Source organism: Danio rerio, chromosome 25 (genome assembly GCF_052040795.2).
Source record: "Danio rerio strain M-AB ecotype USA chromosome 25, GRCz13ab, whole genome shotgun sequence".
Classification (NCBI taxonomy): Eukaryota; Metazoa; Chordata; class Actinopteri; order Cypriniformes; family Danionidae; genus Danio; species Danio rerio.
In genome coordinates this window covers 23345001-23362561 of record NC_141045.1, presented here as the reverse complement: position 1 = coordinate 23362561, position 17561 = coordinate 23345001, and the positions used below count along the sequence as shown (strand labels likewise).

At 39.7% G+C, this 17561-nt stretch overlaps 1 protein-coding gene across 3 annotated transcripts in view; it reads right to left on the bottom strand.

The window, feature by feature from the left end:
- gse1a (Gse1 coiled-coil protein a) overlaps positions 1–17561 on the bottom strand; it is an 87747-nt gene that overhangs the window by 70118 nt on the left and 68 nt on the right. For all 3 annotated transcript variants that reach the window (XR_015526472.1, XM_087312255.1, XM_087312256.1), the window contains exon 1: positions 17518–17561. This exon is cut by the window's right edge and continues 68 nt beyond it. The gene's annotated coding sequence lies outside the window, so the exon portion shown is untranslated. The remainder of the gene's footprint in view (positions 1–17517) is intronic.

The window sequence follows — 17561 nt, the reverse complement described above, 5'->3', positions numbered from 1 at the left end:
GAAGGACGACACCATGGCTGACGCATTTCTGTTAGAAAAGTAATGTTCTGTTTTGAAACTATTTTGGTACCCCAATGCTGACGTAGAGTGTGTCGTGTTATGAATGGGTTATATACACAGAAGTGTTGTTCAGCCACTGAAATCTCCCAGTAACAATTTGATGTGACTATTTTCAGTTTCATAAAGGACCTTTGACAGCATCAATAATGTAGATTTATATTTAGTTTAACAGCAAAGCATCAGTAAATAGCACTAGTCCGCCAAGCCTGCTTTACTGAGATGAAGTTGCTTTTATATTCACATTGGTTCACTTTTGAACAATGACAGCCTCCCTATACTGTTTACCACGCTAGTCTGAATATTCGCTCTGAAATAGCATGCAAGTGTGGCTTAGTACTAGTGAAATTCCTGCACGCCACCGGCCAACTACTAACTACATTTCTAACTGGTGAATGACATAAACTAGTGGGTTTTCTGCTGCTGTGTCTGTGTCAAGACTCTTATAGGGTGATAAAAAAATATCGCCTTAATCTATTTTCAAAGTTGGGTAGGGAGCTGAGTCTGTTCTACACAAGCTATCATGACTTTTACCCTGATATTTTAGCCCGAATGTATACCTGGCCGAATTGCACTCTAGGGGGTGATAACGAGTCTTTAAGCCTGTGTGTAGTTCTACTGGGAAATTTCAACATCAAACATGACGTGCTAACATGGATGCAGTTCACTAGAGTAAATCTGATTAATGTTAGCTCCACATCTAACTATCAGGCACCTGCTGAGTTCATGCGTTCGAGTAAAACTTTTAAAAATAAGATGCACCGGGTGCTTTTCAAAATGAATGACGGAGAATGAATGTCAAACCATTGCGTCGTCTGGGAAAATAGTGCCCTCTCTTCACATTGAGAAGATACCTTCACTCCCGATCCTGCACAAAAATTCAATTTAGCCTGTTTTGGCTGAGTTGGACCGCTGTGTTTTTAGGCACTGTGTCTGCGTTGGTGATGAGTTTAGTGGTAGAATGCTTTCTGTTCTAGTGCTGAACAAGTTTCTTGTCGAGTTAAAAGCAGTCGAAAGTTCTTTAGAGACTGGACATAGACTGCATTTAACAGCACTATTTTTGTTTTTACACTCAATGAAATCAAAGTAATGTCTGTTTTTCCACTTGAAGAAGCAAGGACTTTTTATGTCAGCTCACGTTCTTCAGCAATTTAAAAGCGAATGCTTATTAACTGACATTGCAACAGAAAACGTGATTCAAAAGAAGCATTTTTTTCTTCTTTAAACCTACATGTGTAACGCAAGTAATGCAATTACACTGCTATGGTATGGTTAAAAGAATGAACATCTTTATAATGCATTATGCAAATAAGCCTCATAAAAGTGCTAACCATAATCCTAAAACATAGGTGAATAAACAACTGAGGCACCGTATGCTCACTGCCATAAAGTGAATGGCCGTTTCCGCCATTCCCCAATCCTATTAACTGCTTATCAATCAAATCATCATATCATGTGCTCCTGAAGCCCAGCTGTCTCCTTCGCTCATGCGTAAGCTACAAACAGCCCTCTTGTCTTTATCTGCCTCTTGACAAACAGTCTCAATCAGTCAGATAGCGAACTCAACCCCGTCTGCACGCCTCTGCCTCCTGGACAGTGTCAATCCCAGATAACAGAGAGCCTCTGGTCGCTGTGTAAATGAGAAAAGCCACAGGTATCTTACAAAACACAGCCAGACTGGGAGAAGCATCCATCCTCACACACACACGAGCAGAGAGAGAGAGATCTATAAGCTGCAGTGTCAAGGAGTGGGAGAGCGATAACATTTATTTTCTCTATGATCCCTTAAAGGATTACCTTGCATTTTTGTCATCATTTAATTATCCTAAAATCGTTCCAAAGCTGTGACTTCAGCATTTTGTAAAGCAAGGAAAGAACATGTTTTGCAGAATGTCTGAGCTGCTCTTTTATGGTAAAGTAAATGGAAATTACAGTAGGAATGTGATGTTAACGCTAAACATGGAACTAAGGTATTATTATTAGTAATAAGTTATAAACAAAGTCAATGCAGATGTGTGAATTACAGGCGAGTCTTTGACAGGCAGCGCAAATGACACCTAGCATCAATTTAGCTTTATTTGTGCATCTGAATGAACTTTATTTGTAAATCGAGCCCTGCTCACACTGCGATTTCAGCCATGATGTGGATTTCTGAGAGAAATTTGAGAAATCCTAAAAGATTCCTTCAGCTACAAAAAACATAAAACCAATCGTGTCCAAACTCGTTTCTGGAGGGCCGGTGTCCTGCAAAGTTTAGTTCCAACCCCAATCAGACACACCTGGACTAGCTAATCAAACTCCTACTAGGCTTTCTAGAAGCATCCCTGCAGGTGTGTTGAAGCAAGTTGGAGTTAAAATCTGCAGGACACCAGCCCTACAGAACCGAGTTTGGACACCCCTGCATTAAACCAGGAACCAAAAGGAGCATAAATTGAAAAAGCAGGGCAGCGCAGTGGCACAGTGGGTAGCATGTTCGCTTCACAGCAAGAAGGTCACTGGTTTGAGCCTCAGTTGAGTCAGTTGGCATTTCTGTGTGAAGTTTGCATGTTCTTCCTGTGTACGTGTGGGTTTCCTCTAAGTGCTCCGGTTTCCCCCACAAGTCCAAAGACATGCAGTACAGGTGAATTGGGTATGCTAAGATTGAACGTTGTGTGTGTGTGTGGATGTTCCCCAGTAATGGGTTGCAGCTGAATAGGAATCCACTGCGTAACACATTTGCTGGATAAGTTGGTGGTTCATTCAACTGTGACGACGCCAGATTAATAAAGGGACTAAGCCGAAAAGAAAATAAATGAATGAATGAATGAATGAATGAATGAATGAATGAGTAGGCTATTATTATTGTTATATCTCAATCATATGGTAAAGCCACAATAATAATAGCCTATTAGGCCTGTGTAATATTTATATTACACAGGCCTAATGTGGCCATTGATATGGCCACAGCCATATCACCCTGCAGCCCAAGACCGGTTACTCACTGAAGCTAAGCAGGGCTGAGCCTGGTCAGTACCTGGATGGGAGACCACTAGGGAACACTAGGTTGCTGTTGGAAGTGGTGTTAGTGAGGCCAGCAGGGGGCGCTCAACCTATGGTCTGTGTGAGTCCTAATGCTCCAGTAAAAGTGAAGGGGACACTATACTGTCAGTGGGCGCCGTCTTTCGGATGAGACGTTAAACCGAGGTCCTGACTCTCTGCGGTCATTAAAAATCCCATGGCACTTCTCGTGAAAGAGCAGGGGTGTAACCCCGGTGTCCTGGCCAAAGTCCCTCTATCGGCCCTTACGATCATGGCCTCCCAATCATCCCCTTCCACCGAATTGGCTCGATCACTGTCTCTCCACTCCACCTATAGCTGGTGTGTGGTGAGCGCACTGGCGCCGTTGTCCTGTGGCTGCCGTCGCATCATCCAAGTGGATGCTGCACACTGGTGGTAGTGTGGAGAGACCCCCCTCATGATTGTAAAGCGCTTTGGGTGTATGGCCATACACAATAAATGCGCTATATAAATACACATTACATTACATTACATATTAGAAAACTAAAAGTGGATTTAAATTTTTCCTGGTCATTAATGCACAGCAAAGTGATGACATCAGAATATAATTATTTATAATTCTGCAGTTGAATTATTATGTTTAAGACATATGCTAGCGATCTGTCATTGACAACTTTATTAGACAATTTATTTACTGGTAAAATCTGAAATTTGTCATTATCAGATTCTCTCTTGCATTATATTCAACATTATATAGGCTAGAGTAGATATACTGACACTGTTAAACATCTATTCTCATGCACAACACTTTGTGTTCACTATGAAAGAAAAACATATTAAATGCTTAATCATAACTCTAAAATGCGCTTATTTAAATCATGTGTGCATTTACGGTTTCATTTTCACTGCTAAGTGCTGTTCATACTTCCCACGCGGCTCCAAACGATCACGCCATGCCACAAACAACTTTTTACAACTTTATTACCAGTCATTCACAGCCTATGCAGGTTCTGTTTACTAAAGTAGACATGCGTGCATCTATCAAATTGGGCGCACGCCCGCCCTCTCTGTGGTAACAGCTCACGGTCAGCAGCTCACATTAAGTGTAATTTCGCGGACATGGAAGCATCATTAAATGAAGACAGAAATTACATTTTAGGGTATACTATACCTTTAAACACAGTATGTGACTTTTAACACCATTTGGAGGGGTCCATGTTGCTGAGCAACGTATGTAAAACAACGTGAAGACTTGTGCTGCCGCCTTTGCTTCTCTCATGAACTTGAAAATGTAATTAGCAGAATCGTATCGTAGAAATGCTGGATTAAGATCGTTTAGGGCAGGGGTCACCAATCTTGCTCCTGGAGGTCTGGTGCCCTGCAGCGTTTAGCTCCAACTTGCCTCAACACAACTGCCTGGGAGTTTCAAGTATACCTAGTAAGACAGGGATGTCCAAACTTGGTCCTGGAGGGCCGGTGTCCTACAAAGTTTAGTTCCAACCCCAATCAGAAACACCTGGACTAGCTAATCAAGCTCTTACTAGGCATTCTAGAAACATCCTTGCAGGTATGTTGGAAGCAAGTTGGAGCTAAAATCTGAAGGACGCAGCCCCTCCAGGAACGAGTTTGGACACCCCTCTAGTAAGACCTTGATTAGCTTGTTCAGGAGGGTTTGATTAGGGTAGGAGCTAAACTCTGATGGATACCGGACCTCCAGGAACAAGTTTGGTGATCCCTGGTCTATGGGAGTCGAATCGAGATCGCAATCTTTTTTTGATTATCGTGCAGCTCTAGTTGAGGTCTGTTTGTTTTATTTGCTTATTAAAAACGTATTAAAAAATTTGTCTCCGCCTCCTTCTCCCCGGCGGGAAGACTTCATCACATGACTTCATTACATGAACGTTATTTACAACTTCATTACATGTTATTCACAGCCTATGCAGGTTCTGTTCACTAAAGCAGACATCTCTGGTGGGCATGCACGCGTCCTCCTGGTAGTAAACAAAGTGCGTCGGCTCACATGTGATTTCGCGGCTGCTAATATCTCATTACATTAAGACAGAAATGACATTTTTGGGTAAATTATACCTTATAAATACAGTTTGTGACACTTCTAACATCATTAGGAAGTGTCCATGTTGCTGAGCAATGTATATAAAACAATGTGAAAACCTGTGCGACCTCCTGTAAGGCTGATTTATACTTCTGCGTCAAACGCCGGCGTATGCTACGGCGCTGACGCATAGCCCTTCGCCGTGGCCGTCGGCGTGGCTGACGTGCACCTCTCAAAAATTGTAACTACACGTCGCAACAACGCGTAGCGCAAGCTTTGTGATTGGTCGGCTTGGTAGCACTGACGAGTCTGGGCGGGACCGAGAGCTGCGCGAATGGCGCGAGCGATTGTTTACAAGTGTGGAGTCCCGTGAAGGAGCTCCTGATAGAAAGTTTTGTTTTGTGTTTACCTCATTGCACGTCCGCTGGTTCCTGCCTCAAAATGAGCGAGTTTGAGTCACTTGTACATCCAGGAAGTGTTCAGGAAACGCAAAACAGAAGCGAAGAAACTCGACACAGAGAAACATTTACACCTCACTGCCAACTAGCATTTCGGAAGTGTTAATGCAGACCAACAGAGACAGCGCGCAGAAGTATAAATGCACAGCTGCGCGCGTTGCCTGCGCCGTGAGTTACGCCGGTCACTTGACGCAGAAGTATAAACCAGGCTTTATGCTTCTCACCTGACAAAACTGTAGAAAAGCTGAAGCGATCGTGTGTAGGGTCGAATTGTGATCTTAATTTTTTTTTTTAATTATTTGTAAAGCCCTACTTGAGGGTAAGTAAATTATGAGCTAATTTTTATTTTTGGGCGAACTGTTCCTTTAAAGTAAAGGCTTAAATGTATTGTATTTAATTTTTTTATTTATTAATAAATAAAAAAATATTTATTTATAAACGTTTTTTCAGGCTACATTCTTTTTACTGAACCAAGTCAGATTTTGAGATAAGCATTGCAACCTCTTCATAAACTATGTTACTGCTTCAACAACACAAAAAAATGTTTTTTGTTGCATTTTAGCATCATCTCCAACCTTATTGAATGATTTAATTAGTCATCTGGCATGCTTAACAAAATATTCCACACAATTACACGCCTGTGCACACAGACACACACACACACCTCAAATCTAACCATACAACTTAGCGTATGATCACATATACAAAACACACAAAGAATACAGCACAGAAAAATCATCAGCTGGACAACAATGAATGACCAATGGCTCTTTAAAAGCAAGCAATGTGAAGATCTCCTCTCTTGCAAAGATGAAATCCTGCTGTGCTGTTTTTTCCCAGAGGCTTTAGCTGTGGTTAGAGTCAGCAAAAAACAGTCCCACAGTCCTCTGCTCCCCACTGGCTCTCTAATAAGCTTGTTCATTAGACAGTACAGCCAATGCAAATTGACCCAGCCCTTGTCGACATGACCGCCTCATGTAAATTCAATGGGAGAAACAGCAGGGATAAAAGACTGGGTGATGGATGATGTGTCAGAGCGCTTTGTTGGGCACAACTGAACACACTCGCACACATACATGTCCATAATGATGACAGACAAGCATTGATGCATGGGCAACTACAGAGATCCGCTACCCTTGGCATTCATTAAGACTAGATAAAGCACCTCACATGCACCTGCCTTCTGCTCATTAACCCCAGTGTGTGTATGTGTGCGTGTTTCACTGACAGCATTAAAGATGGATGAGGACTAAGTCGGCGTTGATACTTCCAGAGAGAAATGCACTAATTGCTTTTGACTACGAAAGAGATTGATATCTAGAGAGGGTATAGATCACAAAGGGCTCGAAAGCTAAAGGCCTTTACACCAAAACAACTCCAGGTGCCATAACTGAAGCCCGAATCACTAGCCCTGAATGCCCTTGATTAACTTTGTATTGATTTTTCTCTATCTGTCTGCAGTAATTTACAGTCTTATGTGCAACCTGTTGATCTCAAAGCTGACGGAGCGTATTTAGAATCGTATTTTCTGGGGATAACAAGTCTCAGGTTACTGTGAAAGGCTCACTGTGTTCTCACTGCCCCCAAACCACTGGTGTCCCGCAAGGTTCGGTAATTAGTACTTTCAACTTGTTTACAGACTAGATCACACTGTACCAGCTTTCAGTGGTGTGGCTTCTCTAATCAAGGCAACTCCGACCACACTTGACAGCTCATCTTTCATCTTCTTTTTGGTCTAATAATCTTGCTATATTAAGTCAGATTACCTCTCTGATAATGATCTTGAGGTCAAGACTAGGTTGCTCTTTGTCCCATTTAAGCACTTTCTCACGGTCAAAGTCTTTATCTCAGGTGTTGATCTCAGTGTCATCCCCTCCAGGTGTGATAACATTTGACAAAAACCAATTTAAAAGAAAAACCGTGTGACAAATCACTAGTTGCTGCTTAATTTCCGTGATTTGCTCTGTCTCTTAAGCAAAAATGGCAATTTAGGACACTAGAAAAGTAAAAAATGTAACAAAATATAAGTGGCTGCTTCTTTTACTTAGTGATATCCAGGATCTTGATTGAGTGTCTGTACTACAAGACTATAGAATGGGCTTCTGTGTAAATTTTGTTCGCAAATATTAGATTGATTGTATAATGTATAATTAAGAGTTCACACTTAGCCAAAGCTTGATACTAATTGCAGGTTTGGCATGCTGTCCCGGGAGAGAACCCTGAGCTCAGAGATACTTAAGCCCAGGGCTCCCTCCTGGTCATTTAGCATAGAAGGGGGTCAAATCAGGTTGGTCTTGAGAGCTCCCTGTGTTAAAAAAGGAAACAGGGGAGATGAGGTGGATGGGTTTGATTCTTCAAAAATGAAGATAAGAGAGGTAAGACAAAATGAGCTGTTTATGTAGGTTTGGATTCATCTGATTGGTTTAACAATGATTGTTGATTTGAGACCATCCGTGATCAAGCATAGCCTGTAATCATCCCAAAATTTGTTTATAAACCTTCACTAATAATTGTATCAAAGGTCTGTGTAAAAAAAGACAATACATAGCCTATGTTGCTTATAACAAACTATAATTAATTATAATAGTATGTTATCAGACTCTGCAAAAATGCCTTTGGGTTAACTGGGGCAGTGGTCCGCAACTTCCAGGCCTCAGACCAGCACAGGTCCGTGGATCTATTGGTACTTTTCCACTTGGTTATCTACTTGGTATTTTATTTCAGTTGTATTTATTATTTGAGTGTGAATGATCTTTTATTTAAAAAAAAAAAATCTTATTTAAACGCCAAAATTTGACATTTTTGAAAGTTTCTTTGCAAAGGGTAAAAAACAAGTAAAGAACGCACATAAACGGATAAAGGTATGGATTCACAACTAATTTTCAATAAATCAGGTAAATCCAGCATGTCTGTGCAAGAAGATCAACTGCCAGAGACAGTTAAACACTGCATTTTTTTGTTCGTTATTTCTTGCATGAATTGTGTGCGCATGTTGGGAGCGCCTTCTCGGTGCACCCACTTGAAAACATCTTCAAAATGCCGCAAGTGCATCAAAAGTCATGTGTCAAGAACTGATTGATCAATTTAATATTTTGTATGGAATATGCACATCTCTGTAGAATAATAATCTCAAAAAAGCATTGCAGTGTTTTTTGATTTTCTCCATACAAAAACTTGGGGTTTGTTAGCTTGTCATCATCTACAAACAATGGTTGATGGTCGCCTAGCAATTCACATATAGCCGCACCCGGCTCGTGATAAAATTGTCAAGTGTTGACCGGTCCGTGGTGATAAAAATTTTGGAGACCACTGTTATAGGGGGTACGTCACACAAACTAGAACTGCTCTAGTCAATCGCTAAGTCAACCACTAGTCAATGGCTTTTTTTTTTTCTTTTGGCTGCAGCCAAGCAAACAACACCAGTCAAGAGGAAACACAAATAACCCAGATGTAAAGTGGTCACATTTCCTAAATACATGAAAAACTATACAGATGATCAGATTGCAATACATTTTTTGCATGAGAAAACCCTCTGTGGTAAATGAGAAGTATTGTTTAAATGGAATTTACAGTTTGTATGTGCAGCACTACCTCCGGTTTCCCTTTGTAGAATGACAATACAAACTACTGCCACCTGCGGACCGGAAAATTACATCCCCTAGTGTTTTTATGTCCACATTCTTGTTTCAGGTGGCTGTGGTCCATTCGGTGTGTTCAAGCCAAACATTTTGGTCTTTGACACTAGCTCTTTGAAGTTGGTTTGGTGTGTCCTAGGCTTTAACCATCATTTCTACAATGGGACAATGCCTTTTTCAAGAGATCGCTGGATGTATGTATGAAAAGTGACCTGAGATTAATCTTACTCTTTACTTGGAGTAAGACCTTTGTATTGACCCTTGGGTTTAGGTCAGACTCTGAGTCTGAGTCACACTCTGAGTGCCCAAGACAGTCATCGTTTGCCTACTCTGCTTGTGTTGTTTGCTCAAAAAAACATGCACACCTTATTGGTCAGTTCTGTATTTTCAGACAGTCCCAGGAGTTCTTGTGGTCTGTTTACATTATATTCACCAAGGACCCTGACGTTAAGCCTCTTTTGATAGTCTCAAAGAAACATATCCTGAGGTCTTGGAGGCCCCAGGAAGCTAAGTCAGCCATCTAACACAGCGTGCACCCCTGGGATCTCCTAATTAGAGTTTTCTTAGCCTTGTTCCTGAAGTACCTCAATGCTGTGCATTTTGGATGTTTTCCTGATCAAACATTGAACCCCCAAGACACACCTTTTCAGGTTTCTCCTCTAAAACCTTGTCAGCTCACACCTAAAGTATTTTAAGCGTATGTGCAACAAACAAAACCCTACTAGCATACTTGACATTCCTTTTTTCTCTCATTATGCACCTATCCATCGTCACCATGATTTGTTGACTCATTTGTAGACAGAATGATTCATCTTTAGCCACCTGAGCTTAGCTATATATACAAACACAAGAGCTGCTGCATTTGCAGGTCTTGATAATCAAGACTCCTGTGGTCTAACCCTACCACTTGACCCATATCCTTAGCCTCCTGTTCTGGTAATTGCTGCTTACATTACATGTGTACTTTCTTGTTAGTCATTTTGCAAGGGTTAGAAACATAGATGATACCTCACACTTTATAGTACTCTTGTTTTCAAATGAAAAGCAAATACGAAAGTAAGAAAGTCTCCAGCAGGTTTTACTCAACATCTATCCACAGAACCACATCAGACATGCAAGGATTCTCCAAGCTACCACATTAAACTACAAATGCTGCAGAAACTTTAGATCTACTGTACAAAGCTCCCAGAAAGTACATCTTTTAGCATATTTTTGAAAGGTTTCAATGGCACATACTTTATTTTAGTGGTACAGAAGCTAATATTGAATACATTTATAAAAAACCCTTCATTAATGTGATTAAAAACACTTTCCACTTCAAAATGAGTTTGATGATTAATGCTTTAATGCATTAAAGTCCAGGAAATCCAAATAATTAGCTTCATTGTAAGTATTAGACTCATCATGGTATGATCAGGATGTGGATGACTCTCATACCAAAGATGTATGCAACACCTTTCATTACTCATCAACAAATTACAGATGTATCTCTATAATTAACATATAAAATGGCATTGGCCATGTTTCTGGACATAATCTTAAAAAACAAATATCAAGCTTGGTAAATCCACACTGATCCACTGAATTTTTTGTGATATGCATGATATGGCCACCCTGGGAGTCATTCGAAATACATGCCTTAGCAAAATGTAAAATATGTAGCTCCAAGTACATTTCGGTGCATGCTTCAGTAATTTTTACACATTTTCACAATTCTGAAGTACCTTACTAAGGTTGTGTATTGTTGTCCATTTTAGAAACACGTCCTTCTTTGTATTCATCTATGAGAAGGTGGGTATTGTTATACAGATAACCTAGACCAGTGAACCACTGACCTAAATGCTTCGCTAAACCCAACGAATAATGTTTCCAATATCAAAAGTAAGAGAAAAGTGAACCACAGTTCACTGTACAAGGTAAACTACAGAGCAAACTGTCCTTTGCAGAAAAGTTGTCCACATGGAGACAATTAGGTGAGATAATCTATCTTGATTACAAATCACAAGCACAATTCATTTGTTTTGTGGAGTGTATTTGGTGTGGTACAAAGACCTGCATGAAAATATCCTTTATTCATTGAAAATATGCTCCTGTAAATATCATTAGTGTAAAAAGAACAAAAGTTGTTGGCGATGTCACTAAGTTTATAAAGAAAATTGTTGTTTTGGTTGTCAAGTACCTACCCCTCATTGAAGCATTGGCAAATCGTACCAAAAAGTATGAATGACATTATGCAAATTTCTACGAACTAGCTTCTAAATTCAAAGTTACAAAATGTCATTAGATTGCGCTGGAACAATGCTGTTATATTGCCACAACGAATAAAAGCTTTAAGGTACCAAGAATACCCATATTTAAGCTTTAACCTGGCAGTTTAAGAAACTTTTTTTTCTGACACTGTGTAAACAATTACAACATAAATACTCTCATCAGTAAGATCCACACCTTTGTTTGTTTGTGCATCAAGAAAAGTCTAACTCAAACCCACGTTGTCCTATCTAAAGAGAACCTTGGCATTGGTAAGGCCCCAAAACTGCTGACAGAAATCAAAGTCTGCTGGGTAAGTGTTTACAGTTTGGGAATATGCCCACTGTCACTATGTAGGTGGTGCTGATTGGTCATCTTAAAATACTTAGAGACTGTTTCTGGGGTCAAAAATAAGATAAAAAAAAAAAAGATGGGAGTTTCTTTTATCCTTTTTTTCTATTCTTTTCTGGACACCAGCAGGCACATGTTTCTGTTCATTGGGGCAGGTTTTTAAACACTCTACCCATCTCTATTCTGTGCCATGGCATCCTATTACTGTACATGTGCTTCTGCTATCTCTTTTATTAAATTATGTAAAAAAAAAAAGTTTTAAGACGTCAAAAAAAAACTGTATTTACCTTTTTCTGTCACTATTGCGTAACAGATACGTCCACAATGAGGGTTGAGTGTAAATACATATAGCAGCTGACCAACAACCAGCAGAAATCTGAGCTAATCCCAATACAGTCTGTCTCTGAGGGTTTACCACTGCTGACTACACAGACACACACACACACACACACACACACACACACTTGGCACAAGGTTTTTCATTTTATAATCCACTCTCAACACCCTGTTAATCAATCATAAAACCAGAGATTATCATAAAAACACTACTCCAGTTATTGAACCACAAAACCAAGCTGCCAACATAGCTGTGCCTAACCTCTTTGTTCCAACTGCAGATTTTAATTCAAAACAAATAGCAAGAAACAATCATTTAAGTAATAATTTTATTGCCACGTGGAATTAAATGTAAAAACATGATTTCATGTACACAGAAAATGTATTCAATTCAAGGGTCTATCATAAAGTTTTCTGACAATACCAACCCAAGCTCACAATGAAAACGTACCACTATATACATTTCTAGAGAGCAGCAAAGACACCCCAGAGGTACGATTATTGTTTTATTTATTTATAATTTTTTTTGCAGTTTTTGTTTTCGCGAATCTACCAGAGACCGCATTGTACGCTTTTTGAAATCTCAAATTTCTCTCGCAAGTGCCATTCATGTCTGCTGTTCTCGCATAAATCCACCAGAGGCAGCTGTCAACTGATTGACTGTCTGATTGATTGACCGATCGACTGATCCACCATTCTCTTTCCAACCAACCTAACCCACCATTTTTAAACACAACCAATAGTGTTTTCAAAAGCACTGACTGACCCACCCACTTGCCTAAACCCAACCAACAGTTTTTAAAAGCAATCCAGAAAAAGATTCCTTGCCTCATTTTTACAACGTTTTCAGATGATTGTACCACAGTCTCACCCTGTTTTTTAATTGTTTATTTATTTTTTTGGCTTCTGTTTTTGTCTTACTGGCTTTTTGGAACCGTTCTTAGCCATAATCAAACTCTGGCATCGTGGTCAACTCCTCTCTACGTCTTAAGTCCGCTGATGTACAAGGCAAGCCACTGAACAAACTGGTTGCAGCAGAAAAGCCATCCATACGAAGGTAAGCAGTCAGCTACTAGAGCAAAAAGGAAGACATCATACAGCCCCGTAGCATTCATTTAAAAAAAAAATGCAGCCATATGTACTTCTGGTTACATAATTTATGATCTCCAGAAATGTATATAGGGCTACGTTTTCAGAATAGGACAATAATATGTCAAAATATGAGTAAAATTATGTTCCATCATCAATTAATAATTATTATTATTGCAATCAGTATGCCTGACTTTTTTTTAGTTTAATTATTTCTCTATGGTAAAAATGTTTGGTTTAATATAAGTTATGATATATAGCCAGGGTGTGAATTACAGGAGGGATTGACTGGTGCTCCACAGGGCTGTGTTCTCAGCCCACTCCTGTACTCCCTGTACACACATGACTGTACAGCCAAACACAGCTCCAACGTCATCGTTAAATTTGCTGATGACACAACGGTGGTGGGCCTAATTACCGATAATGATGAGACGGCCTACAGAGAGGAGGTGCACACTCTGACGCAGTGGTGTGAGGAAAACCACCTCCTAATCAACATCAGCAAAACCAAGGAGCTGGTGGTGGATGTCAGGAGAGAGAAGAGAGAACACACCCCCATCACCCTCAAGGGGACACCAGTGGAGAGAGTCAGCACTTTCAAGTTTCTTGGAGTCCACATCGCTGAGGATTTGACATGGACGGCTCACACGGTCGCAGTGCTGAGGAAGGAACAAAAACCCCTCTTCTACTGCAGGCGTCTCAGGAGGTTTGGAATGAGCCCCCACATCCTCCGCTCGATCTACAACTGCACTGTGGAGAGCATCCTGTCTGGCTGTATCACTACCTGGTATGGAAATAGCACCAACAGCAATCGCAAAGGCCTACATAGGATTGTGCGAACTCCTGGACGCGTAGTAGGAGGTGAGCTTCCCTCCCTCCAGGACATCTACAACAGGCGGTGCATGAGGAAAGCCAAGAGAATTATCAGCGACTCCAGCCAACCAAGCCAAAGGCTTTTCTCTCTGCTACCCACAGGCAAACAGTTCCGCAGCATTCGATCACGCACCAGGCGGCTGAAGGAAAGCCTCTTCCCTCAGACTATCAGGCTGATAAACACTTAACACCCCACACAGACAGACTCTTCCATACCCCTTACTGCACAACATCAATATGTAGCATGCACTGCACTTTAGCCAATCCATACTTGAAACAATACTGCCTACAACAACTATGTGGACATATATTCATTGCACATATCGCTTTTTATTTATTTTATTGTATTTTTTTGGGCGTATGCTGTTGTATTCTACACTGTCGTTGTATTTGCACTGTCTGTATTTTGCACTGTCGTTGTATTTACACTGTCATTTTATTTGCTCTGTCTGTATTTTGCACTGTCGATGTATTTTGTAGTGTCTCGAGCCAGCACCTAAGCTATTTACTCATCATAGCACACGTGCTGCTGATGATGTGACAATAAAAGTGATTTGATTTGATCAATATCTTAAATATTAATAATTAAAAATGTATACAATGTACATTTTCACCCCTCCATACAGGTTTATACTATTGTGAATGCATAATTGTGCCAATCAATGCTAGAAAAAAATCATTCAACAGTCTGAAACTTGCAGTTCTAGAGCATGGATAGACATCTTAAGTATTCACAAAACATGTTTCATGTAAAATAGGTTTTTATTTCTGCATGAAGCTTAAAAAAATTTAGACACAAAATATGTATATTTTGACCTACAGCAATTTTTAAAATAATCACTAAATATCCCTCAAAACACTGAAAATGTCTACATTTTATAAATAAATTAGATGTAATTTATGGGGAAGCAGTGGCGCAATAGGTAGTGCTGTCGCCTTATAGCAAGAAGGTCGCTGGGTCACTGGTTCAAGCCTTGGCTCAGTTGGCGTTTCTGTGTGGAGTTTGCATGTTCTCCCTGCTTTCGCGTGGGTTTCCTCCGGGTGCTCCGGTTTTTCCCACAGTCCAAAGACATGCGGTACAGGTGAACTGGGTAGGCTAAATTGTCCGTACTGTATGAGTGTGTGTGTGAGTGTGCGTGTGGATGTGTCCCAGAGATGGGTTGCGGCTGGAAGGGCATCCGCTGCGTAAAAACTTGCTGGATAAGTTGGCGGTTCATTCTGCCGTGGTGACCCTGGTTTAATAAAGGGACTAAGCCGACAATAAAATAAATGAATGAATGAATAGATGTAATTTAAATACATTTATAAATCAATTCAGTGCCGAAACCCCCCCCCCCCCCCCCCCCCCCCAATTGTCAATGTATAATTCGCACACTGTATATATCTAAATCAAATAGGACATGTTTTAAAATACAAAAACATTTCAGCTGTATCAACATACTTTTTGTCTGTTGGAGAAAAAAATATGTATATCTTTATCATTTCCTAACACACACAAAGCATTTATAGACATATTTTGAGTTTAAAAATTAAAGGAATAAGTTACAGATTAATCAAATCAGCATTCAAGAATCTAAATCTGTTCAGGATCAGGAACAAACACAGTATTTGGACTGGAATCAGATGGTCAATTAGAAGTTTCTTAGCAAGTCTGCCTTCGTCAAGACTACACTTGTGAATTGACATTTTCATATTGTCAAGCAGTCAACTGAAATTGTTATTTCCACTGACTTAATGAAGCCTTAATCTGTGACTTTGTGTGTAATTACAGTAACTTCTCATTTAACAACTCCTCCACATAGCATCCAACTCTTCCAGTCTTTCCAGTTCAACGCAAACTCGTATTTCAGTTTCACACTTCATCAAATAAAACCTCAGCCGTTAGTTCTTAAAAAATTATCTTTGTAGTCAGTGATAAAGCAAACTCACATTCTATCTGCACGTATACTGTACGCATATATAGACGGTTTGCTAGGTAAACATGACTTTCCACAGAAGGCTGACATTTATTTGACCACACAAAATAAGCTAGAAGAGGAAACGAGAGAGTTTTAAAAAGTAATCTTCACACATATGAGTGAAGCACACAGGATGTGACCAAACCAAGAGTTACTGGTTTAACAGTATGGGTTTTTAATTGGTTGATTCTGATATCGATAGTCAGATGGCCAAAACAGATGAACGCAAAATTTTTATAAGACCTTATAACATGTACTTACTAAATTACATAAAAATACTTAACCACACTGTAAAAAATGCTCCACACAATACCTTGATGTTTTTTTTAACTCAAATCAAGTAAGTTAACGTATCCCCAATATTCCCAAAAAACTGAAGAATTTTAATGATTCAGCTAATTATAAATAGGTAGTTTGAACAATATTTACACAGAAAAAAATAAAGGGTTTCTCACAATTCATTCATGTTGTCCTAACACAAATCGATTAACTTAACACTTGTAACATTTATGTGTATTGAACATAAAAAAAATTTGGTTGCCCCAATGAAATCTCAAGAATTGTGTTGTTTCAGCTCATTGTAATAAGTAGTTTAAACAAGCAAAAACATGTATTTTGAGTGTAGTTTGAGTGCATATTATCAATTAAAAATTACAATTGTCTTAAAAATAGGTAAAACATAGAGGTTTGAAGGATATTGGTACTAAATAACATGTTTTTGTTTTAAATTTGAATGACAAGCTTTTTTTCAGTACACTCTAAAATATATATTTTTTACTTGTTCAAACTACCCAATTAAAACGAGCTGAAACAACACAATTCTTGAGATTTCATTGGGACAACACATGGTAAAATATGTCTAAATGTGGTATTAAAAGTCTAACAAATGTCCTAGTACGTTCTGCTTAATGAGGTCAGGCTTAAAAAAACACTCACTGGACAAATTCGCATCAAATGCTGTGTTTTTCCAACTAATTTCCACAAGAGAGCTCCGAGATGGATGGAAAATTAACCTTGAGGTGACAGAATCGCAGAAGGTCACCTAACTCACCACGACTCTCTTTCTCCAAGCCCGAAAAATCCGCACATTTTGTCTCAGGACATTGTTAAACAGTTCTGAATATGAATAAGTCCCGACGGAAAGCCAAAGGTCAGCGCAAGCGTATCATTTCTAATAACAAAGCCGATCAAAAAAATCAATATAGCTTCCCTTCACAGGAGGAGAAAAGCTCAAATAAAACAACTAAAGCAGCCAGATAAGCGAACTGAATAAAAATGAAAAACAGCAGTCTGCCTGTACGCTAGCAGGATGGACCACCAAAGACTGAATGAAAACAAAGCGCCCCTGATCACGCAGTTTTATCCGGCACGCGATGCGATGGAGCCCGTGTACCAGACGCAGCCGAAAGCGGAGCACACTTCAGTAGAAACCTCTTTATCCCGACCCGTAGGCGAGAACTCACCTTATTGCGGAGGAAAAGCGTATTTCCAGGTATTTAGTGAAGTA